Source organism: Amphiura filiformis, chromosome 5, assembly GCF_039555335.1.
Source record: "Amphiura filiformis chromosome 5, Afil_fr2py, whole genome shotgun sequence".
Classification (NCBI taxonomy): Eukaryota; Metazoa; Echinodermata; class Ophiuroidea; order Amphilepidida; family Amphiuridae; genus Amphiura; species Amphiura filiformis.
This window is the reverse complement of record NC_092632.1, coordinates 43,018,508-43,039,614: the sequence shown is the minus strand read 5'-3', so window position 1 is coordinate 43,039,614 and position 21,107 is coordinate 43,018,508.

Below are 21,107 nucleotides of genomic sequence, written 5' to 3'. Positions count from 1 at the left end.
GTAAAAAAAAACACCCAAAAAACAAATTTTAACCGATGTAAATATTCTTATGGCTAAGCAGTTTGATCTCTTGAATTAATGTCAAAGAAAGTCCAAGGTTACTGGCACAGCGAGATATCGCGAGATTCCTGTCCTGACTCTGTTTGCTCTTGTTGGATATATACGTCAATGTCAAGTCGGGTACTTCAACATTTTACATATTATTTTACCACGGGTAAACCATTCTCTAACCATGCTAACACAACAATTTTGTATAGTTACCCAACGAAAGCTGCTGTGTAAAACAATGATTTGAGTATACTTTCAAGATGAAACACCCTTTCTAGGAAATCCATGATTATGAATCCTTTGATGTTAACATGTCTACTTAAATTGGAAATAACATGCTTTTACCGAGTTTGCAATTTCGCATTATGTATGTACGAAATAGTCATTCTACAATGTTCTACGAAATCCATAACTGATTAATAATATTAACGATTCTGAACAAACGAATGAAGAATTAGGCCTATATGGGATAATTGCAATTAAGTATATACAAAACTCATGAACCTAAGCTACCAGAGGAGGTATCATTATTTTCATGACTATGATATTAAGCTGCTACTTTTGGTAGGACTATTTCCCGCCAAAATTTTCCACCGAAACATTAACACGCCATAAGTGAGCACAATTAAAAGGATGGTCCTACAACCATGCCAAAATGCCAAGCCATTTGGTGGCTTAATGTGCACTTGCCAATTTAGGTCTTAAAGTGTTTGATTGGCGTAACATAAAAATCGGGTAGGGTAGGGTAAGTAGGTAGGTAGGTAGGTAGGTAGGTAGGTAGGTAGGTAGGTAGGTAAACACATTATCAGTGTTTACAAATAATTGCTTTATTGTACACAATGATTCATTATATTTTTGTTTACAAATTATGGCTGCAGATCCCCATATTGTCTATTGCCTCTGCTTATTGTTGTACCTCCTCCATCGTGATGTATTTTTTTATATTGTATTTTTGTTGTTCATTTTTGATGGAAAATTTGTTTTCTCTCTGTGCATTTTTTGTTTTTTGTACAGGGCGTGTTATCAGAGACGATGTAGAGGCACGACAGGAATGATAAACAATTATGGTCCTTTACCTTTGTAGAACCAATATTCCATTAACATGATTAAGAACCAAAAACTGTAAAATAAAGAAAAGAACGACAACAAATTATGAACCGATGTAAATTTTCACTTGGCTTTGCAGTTTGATCTTTTGAATTAATATCAAAGAAAGTCCACAAGGTTACAGGCATTAGCGAGATATCGCGAGATTCCTGTCCTATGTGCTCTTGAGGGATATATACGTCAATGTCAAGTCTGGTACTTCAACGTTTTACATATTATTTTATCACGGGTAACCCATTCTCTAACCATGCTAACACAACATTTTGTATGGATACCCAACGAGTGCTGCTGGGCAAAACAATGACTTGAGTATATTTGAAAGATAAAATATTCTTTCTAGGAAATCCATGTGTATATCATAAATCTTTTGATGTTTACATGTCTGTTTTTTGCTGAGTTTTCAATTTTCCATAAGTACGAAGTAGTCAACATTGCTATTCTACGAAATTCAAGACTTATAAATTTATTGATTATCCAAGTTCAAGGTGATTGGCGCTAGTTGCACTACTAGTGCTCTGATCATGGTACCTAATCTGTCAAGTTCACATAAACGAGGAGATTTCGTCTCTCCATTTACGTGGCTTGTGACAGCAAATGAGACGTAAGGGGTTCAATTCCTCGTTTAAGCACATATGATCGGTGTGCCTGTATGAAACATTGCGTTTTAAATGTTTTAAAATGCTCTGAGTAAAACAGTCTGTTTTTTTTTTTTTTGTCATATAACCTTCATCCTCCTGAGCTCCATGAGGCAAATTTTATAACATCTCCTGTTCCAATCCCATTATGGAATCACTATATTAAACGTCCTATACTGTTATATTTGGTAATAATGTTTAGCTATGGGTCTCCTCTATCCAGTGATACCTAAATAAGTACAACCATTCCCCACATGATGTCATTGTCTGAATGATAGTTCATGCTCCTGTTCTGGGTAAAAAAACCAACTTGACGATTAATGATTCTGTACAAACTAATGAAGAATTATCTGGGATAATTGCAATTAAGCATACAAAACCAATGAATCTATAAGCTACCAGAGCCATCATTATTTTCCTGACTATGATATTTACCTGTTATAAAAGATAACTTTTGGCAGGATTATTTCCCGCCAAATTTTCCGTCACATACATTAACACGCCATAAGTGAGCACAAAGAGTGGTCCTACAATCATGCAAGCCGTTCGGTAGCTTAAAGTGCAATTGCCAATTTAGCACTGGCATCGAATGGCGGCGGTGGAGGTTGAGTTGCTCCACATTATTTTCAAAACTGGTAATCATATAATGAAAGACAGAGATAAAAAGACTAAATCGCGTCTGACGTCATGGCAAAGGCGCGTCATGATTGGTTGCGGCCTTCGCAATACGGCATTTTCTGTCTGTCATAATTTCAGACGCGAACTAGTCTTTTTATCTCTGTCTTTCATTATACTTTTGCATGTTTCTTTTCTTTCTTTATTCTACCAAAATTCAGTACTTCTGTTCTGCTGTAACCTCCCTGAGCTGCGTACAGGTTGTATAAAAATGATTGGTACTCATCAATATCCAGTGAGCATGGTCAAAACTACCACATCAAAATGCAGCATAACATCCACCTAATTTTCAATTTTATGTTATAAATGACTATGACACTATAAACGGTGGCTATTTCAAGAGAATTTAATGCTGACTTTGCGGAAGACAGCAAAATGAAGGGTACCAATCATTTCGAAACACCCTGTAGCATACATTATTAACAAGTTTTTATTTGTATACACTAAACTTAGGTTTTCTTTATTGAATAAAAGCACACAACTTATGAGTTCAAGTGTTACTTCATCACTATTATAAATATGTGCATTACTGCATTAACAACATTTACTTCACATGAAAAACACCCACGCATACTAAACACATACACGCGATAAACAATTTCATCAACGAGTTTGTACATGAAATATCACAAAAAAATCACTGGAGTAAACTGATAATTAAAATGTGAAGAAGAACAATTGATATATCAATTGACATGTCGTAAAACAACAAGTTGCATAGGTCGGCATTGTATCCCTCCTTTTTTGGTTGATGTTACAACTTACTAGCCACAAAATGATTCAAGTTCAGATCAATCTAAATTACGTGGGCATCAATGTGTAACACAAACACTTGTCCAGTCTTTTCTAACTAACACTATTAAGTAGTAGCCTATATGACAACGCGCAATCCGTACCCAACATTCCCACAATCAAATTCGGATCGGATTTCAGCATAGCTCCAAAATACATAGTTATTATTGTTTACATTGATGTAAAAAACCACATTGATCCAAATCTGTTGTGGATTCATCTATTCATCTGAACCTATCTACCGCATCTTCGATGTTAGATTTGGCTTCAACACTAAAACTACTTCAATTCATGTCAACAGTTTGCACAGTTCGATTTTTGTGATTGGGTTGATACAAAAATTTGAAATACTAATGCAAGATAACCAATTCTGCTAACGATCTGTTAGGATCGAAACCTCAAGTCATATACTGTAATTATCAACGATTTTACATGTTTAATTCATTGTGACCAAAAAATTTCATTGTACCATGTACCAAAAGGTACAGATTATCTTTAAATATTCATGGATAATGACATTGTATTTCTGAATGTTCAATGTCATTGACCTCATATGGAAAAAGAAATGCAATGAATCATATTTAATGATTGTTCTCTAGATACTAGAGTATTTCAAGGTCACAGTAGTTCACTTACTGATTGCATTTTTGTGTAAGACGGGGTGCGTGGGGAGGGGGTGTGTTGTAACTGTTAGCCTTCTTGTCCCTCATACCACACAATGTAGATCAACAAGTGCTTTTCCATAACATGAAACACCATGCATTATAAATCCTAGTATTAATCTCAACAAGATATCCAAATTAAGTTCGTATTTGCCATGTTGTAACTTCAAAGTACTCGTAGTACTGATCACTTTCTCTACCCAGATTTAAAATGCTCTCTGCATTTTTGTAACATTTTGTTCATCTTCTTTTTAATAGATAAATTATGTAGGCATCAATGGGGAACGTGTGGTTTCTTCATACCATCACGTATCAAATTCAGATCGGATTTCAGCGAAGCTCTAGAAATTAATACATGGCTATATAAATTGTTTACATTAATGTGGAGGCACATTGATCCAGACCTGCTGTAGATCTTTCTGAATATATCCACGATGTGCAGATAGATATCTTCAATGTTAGATTTGGCTTCAACATTTACCTACTTCAATTCATGCCATCAGTTTGCCCTGGATTCGATTTTTATTATTGGGTATTGGGCTGGAACAATTATTGGGAATACTAAGGTAGGAAAATCAATTCTAAAAATGATAACATTTCTTTTAGGATTGAAACATCGGGTAGGCCTACATGTTGAGATAAATGGAAATCTTCACATTTATGCCATTTAAATTCAGGTATCAGTCTAGCCCCTGCGCTCTCAACATACCGGGAACACCCCATCCGCTCCCCACACACATGCACACATTTCTCATGTCATGCAAACATGGATTTGTAGCCAAGCTATAATGGGCCAGTTTCTCGAAACATGGCTAGTGATCAGCCTTCTTAAGCCACCAGGCTTAAGCACAATTAGTCCTATATATCAGCGCTTATAATTTCACTTCATGCATCACCTAGAAAGATAAATCAATAAAATAGATCCACATTGGTAGGGCTAGCCTGCTGGCTTAGGAAACCTGACCATTAGCCAAGCTTCGAGAAATCGGACCATTGAGTCTTCGAGTTTTGGGCATTGGCGAAATCTCTCGATAAATTGCACATGAATGGGGTTTAATTTTGAACTTAACCTTGATCATGATCAAAATGTAGAAAAAAACGTCTACAGTCTGTACGTTTGTGAAGGTTATCATTCATCCAGCTATAATCAAATATTGAATTGGAATCATAAAACTAATGAACTGGACTCACGTTTTTTGAGAGGCTATGGTATAGCGGTATCGCACCGTATCCTAGGTGCTGCACTGATCTTCTAGCCGTCTGTAGATCTGAGGGCAATTGGTCATCGACCAATAACGAGATGGTGTTGCCAGAGGTGGTTAATTTTGTAGTCAAATTTTGAGTCACATTACAGAGTTCTAGGACACTGGTTCACGGTTTATAGTTAGCGATATGCGGTTTTTGCCCTGCTGACTACAACCTAGTATAGTCAGCTACAACTTCAGAAGGTTGTTTGATATAAACTGAGTAATTTTTAAGAAAAGTTGAACAATGATGGCGCTATCTATCTTAAATCTTGTTTGCAGCTTTACCCCGATCTTTTAACAAAGTGTAGACACTCGTATAATGATATCAGAATATCAGCAAAGACTTACAAATGACAAGGGAATTTTCAAAACTTTTTATCATGAAATGTAAGGTAAATAGCGCCCTCAATTTTCACACAAATGTACAGTCTATACCGGGAGGTTACAGAATAAAAATTACCACAAAAAAGCAGAAAAAGATGAACTAATTTGATATAGAAACGAAAATCTATGTTAAAAATTGCTACAAAATATATGTGTACAATACTGCGAAGTGTGATAGCTGTTGGTATTATTCATGTCCAAAATTGAACATTATATATTGTTTTATAAAATGATACAAGAAATGTCTTTAAAAAAGACGGCGCAGTGAATGAAGAAAACATGTTGGATTTCACATTCACTGAGAGGACCTTTGGCTTAAAAATGAGCTTTTAGAAACGACACTGTAAAAGGAGAATGATGTTTGTTTCCTGTATTTTATTTTCTCTTAAAAACACACAATGAGGGCACAAATTAATTTATATGCTGAGTACTTAGTTCATTTCTTGGTATACTTAATAACATATGATGACATTTACTTAAAATGAAGAACATATTCTCAAGTTTGTACTTAACATAAATGAGTTAAAAGTTGTATGCATCTGAGCCTTTAATAAGGCCTAGGAATGATTATAAACATAATACTGTGGTATGGGGTAATAGCAATTCCTCATTGATAGCATGGATAGTGTCTATAGTCTGATGACGAGTCTTCAGGTTCATATTGTGGTTTGGATATACCATTGACTGACATCGGGTATGGCCATTGTTTTCAATTTTGCGATGAATAGTTATATCATTTTATGAACCAATTACAGGTAGGCCTATTTCTGGAAAGCATTAAGAACAGTAAACTGACCAAAATTCGAAATCAATATTCAGGGTGTACTAGACGATATACAGTGTGTAAAAATGAACTTTTTAAGGAACATGTGGTATATTTTTTGAGGACCACAAAATCAAACAGAGCTTGAATTGAAAAAGCCAACCAGAAATATACTTTATTTTGGGTGCGATGTTTGCTTCTATGTATACAGGGTGATCAAAATTTACTTCATTAACAGACCTAATTATTTATTCAAAAGGTTTAATTAGTGCTAATTAGCTGCTTAAACTGCTTTCAGTCATAAATACTCATTCCAAACCAGAGAATACAATATCTCTTTGTCACTTTTAGACTACACTTGCAATTCTGATAATTGACTGTTTTACATAGACCCCTATGAGGGGTGTAAGTATTCATTTTGAAAATATCATTATCATTTCATTTGTTCAAGAAAAATGTCACGCCGTCAGTCTTTTGGGAGTCTCAACTTATAACCGCATGGTCCTTTACACTGCGCCATTAGGCCTATCAATTTAATACCCAGACCGAATAGGCTATTTAGTAATAAATAAAGCAACTTGAAACAAAATGATGGAGAAATTATCACTTTCGTAAAAACAAAATAGTATGGTCCACAACACAGAAGTCCTAAACAAACTGTAGGCCGAAACAACGGCCGAAAATTGCATAAAAATAGCTGACATGTACCGCAATATCAAAAACTGCATTTGGTACAATACAGGTTCACTTTACCATGCTTACAGCACGGTGTGTCAATTGCGGGAAAATCCGTCAAGGTGTCCCGAAGAATAATCATTTACAGTTGAGTCACGGTCACACCGGCCATCTCGTTTGCATATCCATATTAAACTACAGCGCCTCTAATGACGTGCATGCACTGTTACTGTGCGACTGAACAACCTTTGTTTATTACTTTAGACAGATCAGCACGCTGTGATTGGATGTACTATGTAAATAAGTAAGTTGTTGTTGTAATGGTAACACACCATACTTTGGTAACACGAAACTTCACCCATCCCATCCACATGTAATGACACGTGATACAGTTTTTGAAAGCTAACTCCCCAGGCTAAATCCATATTCCTCCGCCGGCAAAAATATAGCCCATGATAAAATTAATCATAGTTATAATTATTTTCTTCAAATGTGGTTGTCGGGTTCAGTATACCACAATTAATACAACAATAAAACAATTCCCACCAGATAATTACTTGATATGTAGGCCTATACTTTCTCAATCTAAACCTGAGGTATAATATGGTTTCAGATCTAAACCAAAATCAGTACCACTGACGTCATCTCTGTCTACCAACCAAGTTATCAAAATTTGTCTATGGCATATGCAAGGTATTCTACCGGGGCAATACACTAGGATAAATTATTACTTGTGCTGTGATAGTTGCCATCTGCGACGTGATTGGAAATTATGCACATTTACAAAAACATAGGCCTACGTTTAAACTGTTAAAATACATCACGCATTTTGACTATAAACTCATCTATACCATTTTACTAGAAATGTACTATCTCCAAGGACGCTACCACCAACTCAACGAACTCATGCATATGCAAACGAGCCCAATCCTATGCTAAATCAGGGTGTGAGAGCAGAAATTGACAGGACGCATGCTCAGCTAATGCTTGTAGCTAATATTCCTCATGCAAGGAGCCCAGGTTGAGTGTGTTGTTGAAAATCATTGCATTAAAAAACACTTCTTTCAATGAAATCGCATATAAAATCAATGGATACACAACCAAAATTCTACAAAAGTCAATCTTTATATTAATAAAGCTATCGATGTGTACGAAAAACTTCAGTGGTACAAAATGCCTTTCACATTCGAAAATTTCAGTATAGTAACACCCAGCCAATTCAGAATTAATGCAGCACTGCTGCAAAAACAACCGTTGGTTAAATGCAAGTAAAGCAGACGATTGTCGGCAAACGTAGTCAAAGGTAGGTGTGATTGTCGGGTTTTTTACGCTTTTTTTGGACTAAAAAGGTCCAAATTTTGGAAAGAAAGTCCACTTTTCACAAAATCGCCCTCCTCTTGGAAGAAAGGCCACTTTTTCAAAATCAGCACCCCCAAATGAAATCCTGCGTACGGGCCTGGTTTATGATTCCAATTCTATAATCTGAATTTAAATATTCACTGATATTGACATTACATTTGGTTAATTTATGAATGTTCAATGTCATTGCCGTCATAGGCCTATGGAAAAGTAATTAATTTCAATAATCACTCATGTACTGGGATTTCAAGGCCACAAATATTTTATGTATGAAAATGAATAAAATAATATTCACTGATAATAATATTGCATTAATTGGTACTATATGAATGTTGTTCAATGTCATTACCCTCATTATAAAAAAATTAATTATATTTCAACCATCATCACGTACCGTCTGCATTCTTCTTTACATTACAGGCAGGGGTGTGTGTGGTTGTTGGGTGTGGAGGGGTGGGGTGTGTTGGCTCGCTGGATGTGTATACACACTTGTTCCTCTGTAATACCACATGTACGGTATATCAACAGGTTATAGATATCCAAATTCAGTACGCACTGCCTCCTTGTTAATTATACCGCACACACTGGAAGTGTAAAAGCCTTGATTACTTTTGTAATAGTACATGAACCAGAGGCCTCAAAACATGCATAGGGCTAGAATTATAGCTTGGTACATTTATCAATAGCAGGCCTACATGCATTTGGGCTACAATGGCCTGAATGCTAAAATTTAGATGCACACAAAAAACTCTATAAATCTGAATAGTGGCATCTCTGTAACTCTGCTCTTCTTGAGCTAACAAAATAACATCAATTGATCAACATGTGAGGCTTATCGGACAATAATAAAAAAGCAAGACAATAAAGAAAGTTTTAACATAAAAAAAATATTTTATTTCAACTTTGAAGTTCTTAAAATATTCCATAATTTTTCAATATATTTATTAGCCTACTTCATGAACAAAACATTGATTATAAAATGTTTCATGATCCAAAACGTTTTTGAGTCAGCATAATACGATGTAATAAGACCAAGGAGTTTACATAAGGAGAGCTAGGCTCATTTTGCTTGTTTTAAGCATATACTCTGGTGTGCTCCCGCATATTTTTACGGTCTTTTGCGTAAACACAAAAACATGTAAAGCTCTATCGTGTGTACGCAAAAGTACGCAATGCTGGCGTTGGAACAATCGGCCCTCATGAATATGCAAGAATTCACAGCATACAAAACATGGGGGCTTTGACTGGTTGCGATTGGTCTGTAGTAGTCTGTAGTCCGAGTTACACCATATTCTCCAAGAAAAATGCAGAGATATCCTTATCTAACCTTTTGTATTGGTACCAGTACTTTTAAGTACTTTAAAAAGCCATACTGTAACATTTTCTGAGGAGGATGCATACCTAACAATTGTTCACAATTCTGATTTTTATGAATAAAATTGAGATTTTGAATAAAATTTGAGATTTTGAACGTGCCTTTGTTTAATAATTACAATCGAAATATTAGTTGAATGCCCATAACACTGTACATACACAGCATGGGGGAAGGTCATAATACACCAAAAGGACTGAACTGACCCACAATAGACAGAATGACACACGTTCGCACCTAATCTGCCTAATATGTTCAGGTCAAAATTAAAAGGGGACATATCTGACAATGAAAACCAACATTTTGTGGAAAATTTGTCATGGAAATGTTGCAACATGGCTTTAATATAATTTTCCATGGAAAACAATGCAGGAATGCAGGAAATGCTTGCTAACAACTGCAAGCAGTTATAAGAAGTAGTAGTTCAAATAAAGGACAGATTGTGATTGATAGCCATGTTTTCTATGGAAAATGGTACAGATGACCTCGTAAAGTGTAGGATACTAAACAATACTTTTAGCAAGACATGCTGAAGAACATGTGACAAACAGGAAAACAATGTGCTCACATTTATATGCATATTGCAATACAGATATGGTATGAGGGGCGGTCAAAAAGTTTACAGAATAAGGTATGCTCTTTATCACACGGTTATGAATTTGGTCTCATTTGAAAGCTTGTTCCTTCAAAACATAATTGCAAAAATGGTTGATTTTGGCATCACTGTATATGGGCAGGACACTCTGCAGAGTAAGCCTACCTCCTTGAATTCACAGGTACTACCAGAAGGTAGTAAAGGTGATAAGACATAAATTAATCACTGGAATTATGAAAGCACCTGGATCTCCCACCCCTAAGAAGATCATCGTTCGGTCACCATAGTGGAAGAACTTCTTTGCTATTTTGTGATATTCAGGGAGAGTCTTGATGACAGATCATTTGTCAAATGAAAGTACAGTCATTGGCATATATCATACAATTTTGATAGCAAAATGGTTTTGGGATTGTGTCCTGTACTCTATTCTCAGTTTGCCAAGCTGCCATTCACGACTGATGGGTCAGTTAATTAAACAATTATTGTGGTCCAAGCATGGCCTCCAGTTAGTGAAAACTATTTTAGAATTTTAAGTCATACCTTCATAATATCAGGTTTGCTGGTGATCAATGCTGGTGAGCCTTCACTGAAGAATGGCTCATGGAGCTATCGGAAGACTTCCATTTTGTTGACATAGAAGGTTTCAAGAAAAATTGTGATGGGTGCATACCCAAACCAAATTTGAAAACTCCCCCTGGGCTTTATATATCCTTGCTTAAAATGAAAATAATTAAAAACAAAATTCTTGAAATATCATACAAAGAAATGATTCTCATATCAAAATTCATTTAAATAATTCAATGAATTACATAGTATTTGGAATACCACTATTCACCAAAAGGTTTGCCTGTACATAGTAGTACTTCTGAAAATGATGACAATTAATAATAAAAAACACAATTAGTCCAGGAAGTCCCTGAAAGGTAAACAATACCATTCCATGTCAATATAATAAAAGCTATAAAACCTTTAAAAAGTATAGGCCTATTTGGTTACATTTAGTAAGACACCTAATGCTTCATAGTTATGAATATTTAATTTACATGAATACAACACTTGATAACAGTCTGGAAAATATAGGTTAACATGAACTTCATAAAAGTTGAAGAGTGGATATTTCCAACTTTAAGAGAAATTGTATCGACAATAGTAAGATATACTTTATAAACCAAAAACACATATCTTCAAAAACACATATATTGTCCCTCCAAAGCATTTCACCATGTCATCTGATGATTGCCTTTCGGGCATGAGACTTAGAGTAACGACTACCTATTCTGGAATGTCTGTTCTTTGAATTTTTATATGTTCTCCCTTTTTGGGATTGAGCACTCTATTCAAAAGATGAGTAAAAACTATGAGTAAAAAGTTGTTATCTTGTACCCTATAAATAATATGGTCAATTCTGTTTACAAATTAATATGATCATGATGATTGCATCATTTACTAGTATTCTCCTCCATGAACCCCACCCCCGAGTTTCTATTATTATAGCCATATAATCTCTACCCCGAATGACTTTATGTGCCAACTTCCTTTTCCCATCACTCAAACTTGTATCTCTGCAACTTAATACTTCGTTAATGATGTCCTTTTCTCATTAATTTAATACATCTAAGGTCTGATGTCCTTTTTCCATCACCCAATGATGAATCTCTACAACTTAATACATCTAAGGTCTGATGTCCTTTTTCCATCACCCAATGATGAATCTCTACAACTTAATACATCTAAGGTCTGATGTCCTTTTTCCATCACCCAATGATGAATCTCTACAACTTAATACATCTGATGTCCTTTTCCCATCACCCAAACATGAATCTATGCAACTTAATAAACTGCTCAAATAAAGAAAGTCCGCAGTAATATAACCCGTCCTACATCAAAACCTGATCTAGGTATGACAATTTGATTGAAAAGGTCGTGTTCAGAATCTTATTAGCTGCAATTTGATACCAAATTTGCTGTCGAAAACTCTAAATTCACAGAGATTGATACCAGTATATGAAATTTGGTGCATTTTCAAAAGTTGCAAATTAAAATCGGACCACGCGGACCTGTAGAGGAGAATGGCAGAGCGCGATCATTGACATAGCCCGAAACAACCGCTAGGTCATATCGATCGCATCATGCCCTAGTATTCATCAGCAAAGCACTGTAGCAACCCATGCGATTTAAATTAACAATTGAATAAAGCGCGCACTTGGGATAGTCGACATGGACCCATCGTGGGCAACTAAGCTTGACCATATTGCCACGCTAAGCAATTTCGACCGCGTTCTTCATTTTGATTTGCAACTTTTGAAAATGAACCAAATGCCATAAACTGGCATCAATCTTTGTCAATTTTGAATGTTTGGTAGCAAAGTTGGTATCAGATTGGAGCTAACAAGATTCTGCATATGACCGTATCAATCAAATTGTCATAACAAGATCAGGTTTTGGTGTAGGACGGGTTACATGACTGCGGACTTTCTTTATTTGAGCAGTTTACATAATACTCTGACATCCTTTTCTCATCAATTAACATGTATCTCTGTAACTTGATACATCTGAGGTCTGGTGTCTTTTTTTCCATCATCCAAACATGTATCCCTTCAACTTAATACATCTAGGTCTGTATGCACAAAACCATTTAGACCAAGTCTAACTTTTAGACCTAATACTGGGGAATTGGTCTAACTATGGAGATTAGTTATACGGAGAAGGACCTTTTTGGTATTTACATACCTTATTCTATAATATTGTAGATCCTTTTATTAAAGGGCAACTACATGTAGCTTAATATTAGATAGTTGCAATCTAACTTTTGGACTTTACTAGGAGTAAAGGAGGAAAAGAAAAGATTAAAGGGACCCTCCCTAAGTCTAACCTACTTGTTGTGTGCATACGGACCCTAAATTCTGATGTCCTATTGTCCTTATTCCATCACCCAAACATTTGTATATTTTTACCAATCACCTGTTGTAGTTAGGCACTCTGATTTTATCACAATATTTTCTACTTAAATGGAGGCCCATCCACCCTAGTTAAATTACTCCATTGATTTGGATGTTGAGCAAAAATGGCACATAGAATAAGCTAGCATGTTTTTGTTCATTATACAGTTATAAGTCTAACATATTTAAGACTTACACATGTCGTAAGCATGAGGGGATCAAGCATAATGACTTGAATCATGTTCTAATTTGTCAATCATATATGAGAGGATGATCTGATGTCATCAAATGCTATATGGTCCACAACTTATAAGTCCCCCCTAAATACTTTTTAAAATAAATCGAAAAATATTGGAAGAAATGCAAATGTGTAAAAAGATATGTGTAGCCTTATTTGTTTTACACATATGGACCAACTTATAGCGTCACAATGGTTCATTATGTAAAAACAGAGACCGTTTTAAACAGTGTTAAAAGTTGCATCTGAGTCCATAGGAGTCAGCTCTCAAAAAATACAGTAGGCCAGGTATATTCATGTGTTTGTTAAAGAAAACCCGACTGCTATGGGCTCAGGTGCAACTTTTAAAATGGCCTCTTTTCTTACACAATTAACCATTGTGACTGAACGCAATGATGTGTGATGCTATAAATTGGTCCACATGTGCAAAACAAATAGGGCTATGCATACCTTTTTACATTTCATAAAATATTTCTGGACTTATTTTAAAAAGTACTAAGGGGGAACTTATAACTTGTGTACCCTATATTTGCCATAGAAGTAGTGAGATGTAACAGGATTAATTACTATAGCAATAGGTAAAAACAATTCTTCAAAGTATTGCCCTGCACTTTAAGTAGGCTGCACTCATTAACCTGTCATGTCTGTGTATGTGTGCATTTACAGATTGAATACAATAGTACCACTCTTTTCAAAGACACAAATCGTACATGTGCAAGTGAAATGTACATGGACTCTGCATAATATATTTCCATAGAATTACAATCCAGGCCTTTATGCCTATTCTTTGATAACCAACGGTGCGATGCAGAGTTACAGCTAGTGTACATCTATTCTAGTGCAGGGCAATACATTTAAAAATTGTTTTCTCCTATTGCTATGGTAATTAATATTGTTACATCATTTCTTCTACAACAAATATCTCCTTTGGTTGAATGACCTTGAACCCCACTCCCCATCTGTCAAGTCTTATGCCAGTATTCTAGTCCATTTTGATACCAGAGCCATAAATGTGCAGTGGGCTAATCTACTTCATACACACTTTGGCTTACAAAATCCAAACATTTCATCTATCACCCCTAATAGAGGTTATCCACTTTACTCATGTGTGACTTCTAACAAAAGGCGCTGGTTCCCGTAGTATTCCTTATTCAAACCAATTCAATGCACGACCTCGCCGTTACCTGCATGACTTTGGCGGGCTAATTTGAAACAGTCGTGGTTGCACATGCAGGTACGTCTTTTGCAAGTCCTAAACATAGTATAGCAGTCGCTGCTAGGATATGCAGCTTAACACGGATAACCTCTATAGTCCTGGAGTCAAAAGGGAAAATATTAAGAGCTTTCTACTGATACCAAAATCTTGCATTTTGATGGAGGCAAAGTGGCAATGAGCAGGGTGTTAGCTAGCCACACATGCACCTGTCATTTTGGATGGGCAGTTTGCATCTGGGACAGGCAAAATTAATGGCTGTGACATATGCTTAATTCTAAAAGTAATGCTTGAATATCAAAGTTTTGTGAACTCAAAACAAGACCAGACTAATAAGTAAAGGATAGCAATAGCTATTTAAACTAACTAAACCCCCAGAATGGGGCAGAGGTCTGGTTTATGTTTTCAGAGTCAAATTTTGGACAGGCAGTTTTGGTAAGAATGTTGGTCACTTGTCAAATCCTAGCTAAGACCCTGGCAATACACCATTTCATATTAATATTGGAAAAGTTTGGAAAATGGCACTATTTATCCGGTAAGCTAGGGGGTCAAATTATACCCAAACTGGCGGACAAGAAATGTCATGAATTATGGTACCCTTTGGCACCAAAATACAGTTTATTTAGCCAATGTGAACATGGGGTCATCGGTTTTAATATTTTCAAGCTACTTGGTTTTTCAAAATGAGATACTAATGGAAAGAAATGATAAAATATTCGTCATTTTTCGTCAGTTAAATTTTTTTCATTTTTTACAAAACGATTTGTTTATGCATCACCTCTTCCACAAGTCAGTCTCTTACACAAGATATACCACCACATGCTTGATTGCACATTGAGTATCCTTGGCAAAAGTACATCCATAATTGACCGTCGAAGGTTCATCGTAGTTTATGATGCCTGTTACACATCCAAACTTTGCACTGTATATGATGCTGAAGAGGTACTTTTATGCATGCACGATAGGGGAATTTATTTCATGCTTCAGGTTTTATGGGAATGACTCAGTATGAAAAGGTCCATGAGGTTGTTGAGAAGACCATCCACCTTGAAACTGTATACGTTGTTAATACTTAGCTGAGAAACACATCAATAATAAGTCTCCTACAAACTAGAAAACAAAGATTGTTTACCATAATTATCTCCAAATCAATGTTACAACATCAGCTTCAATGTGTTTGATGATCACATATCTCATTAATGTAGCTGCTCATTGTCAAACCAAGGCCAATTAATCTGCCTGCACTATGACGCATTGTAATTGTTTACAAGCATTCTGGCAAAATCTATCTTAAAGATTTGCGAGTTAAAAGCCAAACTCCACCCAACAATTGCAAATTTTAAATTCTATTCTTTACTTTTCAACAAACATACCCCAAGGTTCACATTAGCATATTAATACAAACAATAGCCATTCAGAATCTACCCGCAAGACTTGTCTTCAAAACTAATTACATGATACATTCAATAACATAACAACTGTCTCATGCAACCTGCAACCCATCAAAAGAAACCAACATCTTTATTCACAAGTTAAATGAATTTAGATTGAAACTGCACAATTACTGTCCAAACATAGAATATAAGTATCTTTAATGGCACAATGGAAAGTACTGTGATTGATGTGATGGAGGGAATCCTTGACCTTATCTAGGGTTATCCATACCATGAATTTAGTTCTGTATCATTCTGGATCAGGCCTGGCCTGTAAGTTGTAACAGATTAAAGTGAATTGCAATGAATCCTACAAGACTACATGATGAACTGCCTGTCAATGGGCAAGTAACATCATGCCACATGTAAGGGACAATTTTTGACCTTAGGCCAAAGAAAGTCGATTTTGAGTTTCCCGTCACCCGCCCTCACTTCATTTTCTGACCCTCATTTGAATTCATTATTGTGATTTTCCAAAAAATACCGATAAAAACTGGTTATATTTGCAAAAAAATTATGAATATCCCTTTATTTTTTGTGGAAAAATCAAAATCAAAACATGCATTTTGCTGTCAACCTTGCAATATAATATACTTTTGAATCTCATTTGGGCTAAACATCCATTTTCAAGTGAGTGAGCGGCAAATAACAACACATTTTACATGCGTGTTGGTCATATAATGAAAGGCAGAAAAATATTGAATAATGAAAAAGTTACCTCACTTGTTTTCAGAAATTATGTGACGGAAATCTCAAAATTGACTGTTAGGGGCCTTATCTAGGGTTGTCCATATCCTCACCCTGCTACGATAATTGCCCAAGTTATTTTTTGTAATTTTGAGAACAAAGTACAAAATATGGTTCAAGCATGCATCAGTTACATAATTACCCTAATTATTGCTGATTATTCCATTTAATTGGTATTATTGTCATTTGTTTCTGTGCAAAGATTGGTGAATAAATATGTTTAAATTCATGCTTGGACTATATTTTGTACTTTGTTCTCAAAATTACAAAAAATTACTTACGCAATTATAGTAATAGGCTGACGATATGATGGATTTAATTTGGTGTCATTCTGGATCAAACCTGACCTGTAACAGATTAAAGTTTAATGTGATGAATCCAACAAGACTACATTACACTGTACATGATGACCTTTGACAAGAGTGTAGCGCTTTTAAATTTCGTCCGATTTTGGATTTTTAATCCTTTTAAATCTTCGTTTTTACTGGCACATATAAGTTGACTTTTCGCTGTTAGATGTTTCTTAGTTATTCGTCCACCTGTTGAGCACGATTTTGATGTTTTTAACTTTTTAAACTTGGAAATATTTGATGATTATTGCTGACTGCCTTGCCGCCGTTTTGAGCCATTGGAGTATTGTACACATAATTTGCCACCTACTTGCCGACCACCGACTGAGCACCACTTCAGCTGGAATTTATCAACATGTCTTCTCGCTAACCGGATATCTTTAGCCTATATTATGGATACCTGTGGAGCAGACCGACTCGTTTGGGGGTCATGTGTGTGTTTTTCAACTATCCAAACCTGCTGGAAATTGCATAGTTTTACTGCTACTGTGCACTTCCGGGCCACGCCCACCTGCTGGGATTCGCCAACTATTGATATTGTCGCCTATACCGGTAACTGGAGGGAAGGAAGGGAGGGCTTGCTTCAAACTGTGAGTATCACCATCTACTATATTTTGATCCTGCCTGGACACAAGCTGCTGTTCTTAGGAGGAAGTTTGGTTATTACTTAACTCTACGTTAGCCGCCACAGATTGCCTAAACCAAAGATTTGTAACTCTATTGTTCTGCATGTTGCCCTCATAATAACTCTTTGTATTATTACTGCCAATGATGTTCAGATGAACCCAGGTCCTACTATTGCTATTAATTGCACCATGTGTGATCTTGCTGTGCCCCAAAAAGACCTTGTGATTTGCTGCGACGAATGCGGTCTTTATGCTCACCCTAAGTGCTCGTTGCCAAAGGATGAGTACCGACGGCTTAAGAAATTCGGTAGCCCGTGGTATTGTAAATCGTGCTGGGCACCGTAAAGCGCAATGTAATGGTGATATCTTTGAAGGAGATAAAGGACTCCTGTGTGATTCATGTGAAAAATGGAATCACCCACTGTGTTGTGGCATTAACGACAAAGTGTACCGCCAGTTTGAAAGCTCAAGGTACGAATGGATTTGTCCAATTTGCGTTATCTCAAGTCATGAACACCCATTTTTTACCATGGATGATTTGCCTGATGTATACAACACTTATAATGACATTGATGAAGACATTTTTTGCTGCACTATAGGTTTTTATAACACTGCTGTGCCTATTTCATCTGTCACCGAACTGAACAGTGCCAATGTGAGTCATGATGAACTGATGGCACAACCCGCCCCTTCGGTTTTACGACCTAAAAAGAAACTTTCTACCAAAATTGATGAGCATTCGAGCAAGTCGCTCCTTAAGTTTGCCATTGTGAATTTTCGCAGCGTATGCTCCAAGAGGTCTGGCTTAACAGCGCTTTTGCGCATCTGACGAGTCACCTGATGTTCTGCTTGGCTGCGAGTCATGGTTAGATGACACTGTAGGTTCTGCCGAGATATTTTCTAGCGATTACCATGTCGCCAGAAACGACAGGAATAGACACGCATGGAGGTGTGTTTATTGCCATAAGAGACCATCTGCCCCGCATTGGCGAACTGATTTATCAACAAGTGACGACGAGCTGATCTGGTGTCAGATTGCCACCGGGGAGTATTCAAATGTCTTCATTGCATCTTTCTACAGACCGCCAACACATAGACATAACTTTGATGGCCTTTGCAACAGCCTTAAGAAAATTCGTAGTGAGTGTAAGTCACCCTACATTATTATTGGAGGGGATTTTAATCTTCCTAAGATGACCTGGGAAGACAACCAAGTCGCTCACGGTGAACTTCAAGAAAGTATTCTCCAAATTGCAGCTGACTTTGGACTTGATCAACTTGTTCACTTTCCAACCAGACGAGACAATAATGGTACCGAGAACATCCTCAGCCTTTGTTTCACCAATAGACCATCGCTGGCTGACAGTGTGTCTCCTCATTCAGGCTTAGCTGACCATGACATCGTGCTGGCAAGCTTCTCGCTGCAAGCTCCGCTACCAAGAAAACCATCTAGGGAAGTTTACAAGTGGGGAAAAGTCGATTTAGACAGGCTTCAAAAGTGATGCCAAAGTCCTTGCTGATAACTTCCTTAATAGTGCACCTGAAACAAGATCCACGGAGGAAAACTGGTGCAGATTGAGGGATGATCTGCTTAATTTAACTAAGACACATGTGCCTACAAAGACTGTCAGAGGGAAGAACAATGCACCTTGGTTTACCCAGAAGCACAAGAAATTGTGCAGGAAGAAAGAGCGTTATTACATCAAAGCAAAAAGACCGGTAGTGATCACCACTGGGACATGTACCTGAAGGTGAAACGCGAGGTGGAGAGAAAGTTAAGAACAGCTGAGAGAAACCATGTTGCTGATATTGCTGCCTCTGATGACCAGAAAGTCATGTGGAAATACATCAAAGCCAAAAGAAAAGACAATGTTGGTGTTCAGACACTGAAAGTGGATGGTCAAACAATCTCTGACGACCTGGGTAAAGCCAGTGCTCTCGCTGAAACAGTTTAATAGTGTTTTCAACAGAGAGGCAGAAGATCCTCCGGTTTATCTACCGAGTCCATACCCAAGCATGCCTGATGTAGTTGTTGATCAAGCTGGCGTCCTGAAACTCCTGAAAGAAACCAAAGCCAACAAAGCGGTGGGACCAGACAACATCCCAAACAAGCAGTGTTCGAAATTCTGGTTGTCCGTTCGCCCGGGACAACTAAAAAAGTAGCTGGACAACCAAAAATACTGATTCGGTTGTCCGCCGGACAACCATAAATCTGTAGCCAAAACTCACCTTTGTAGTTGTACATGTCTCTTTTAGCCGATGGTAATATTCCAAGTACGGACAACCAAAAACTTAGACGGACAACCAGAAATTGTAACCTGGTTGTCCGTGGGACAACCAATTATTTTTCCTCAATTCGAACACTGCAAACAAGGCTTTGAAATTGGCAGCCGAGGAGTTGGCACCTGTTGTTTCACACATCTTTCAACAGTCGCTGACGAGGGCTACTTGCCTGAGGACTGGAGACGCGCAGACATTGTTCCGCTTTTAAAAAGGGTCAAAGGCGGAGCCATCTAACTACAGGCCAGTGTCGCTGACCTCGGTGCTGAGTAAACATCTGGAGCACATAGTTGAAAGCCCGGATGATGGCGCACTCCCACAACCAAAACATACTGTCTGACTGCCAGCATGCCTTCAGAAAACAGAGATCGTGTGAAACCCAGCTCATCACAACACTTCATGACCTCGGCTCCTACCACAACAAGTCCATTACCGTACTGATATAGCCATTCTAGACTTTAGTAAGGCCTTCGACGTTGTGCCTCATAAACATCTGCTGTTGAAGCTGAACTACTGCGGCGTCCGTGGTAACGCACTTGAATGGAAAAAAGCATTCCTGACTCATCGCCAGCAGAGGGTGATTGTAAACGGCCAGAAGTCTGAGTGGGATACAGTACTGAGTGGAGTACCGCAAGGTACAGTTTCCGGGCCACACGACTTCATCGCTTTTATCAACGACATCGTTGACGGTCTATCATCCATTGCAAAAATGTTTGCAGACGACCTCATTGTATACAGGGGTATACGTGGGACACAAGACGAAGTGGAGTGTCAAGAAGATCTTGATAAGCTAGTTAGCTGGGCTGAACTGTGGGGAATGAAATTTAACGCCAGCAAGTGCAAGGTTATGCGTATCTCCAGAAAACGGGATCCTGGTCACCCAACCTACCAGATGCTAGGCACTACACTGGAAGAAGTCACCTCCACACAATATTTAGGCATTCATATCCAAAACAACTTGAAGTGG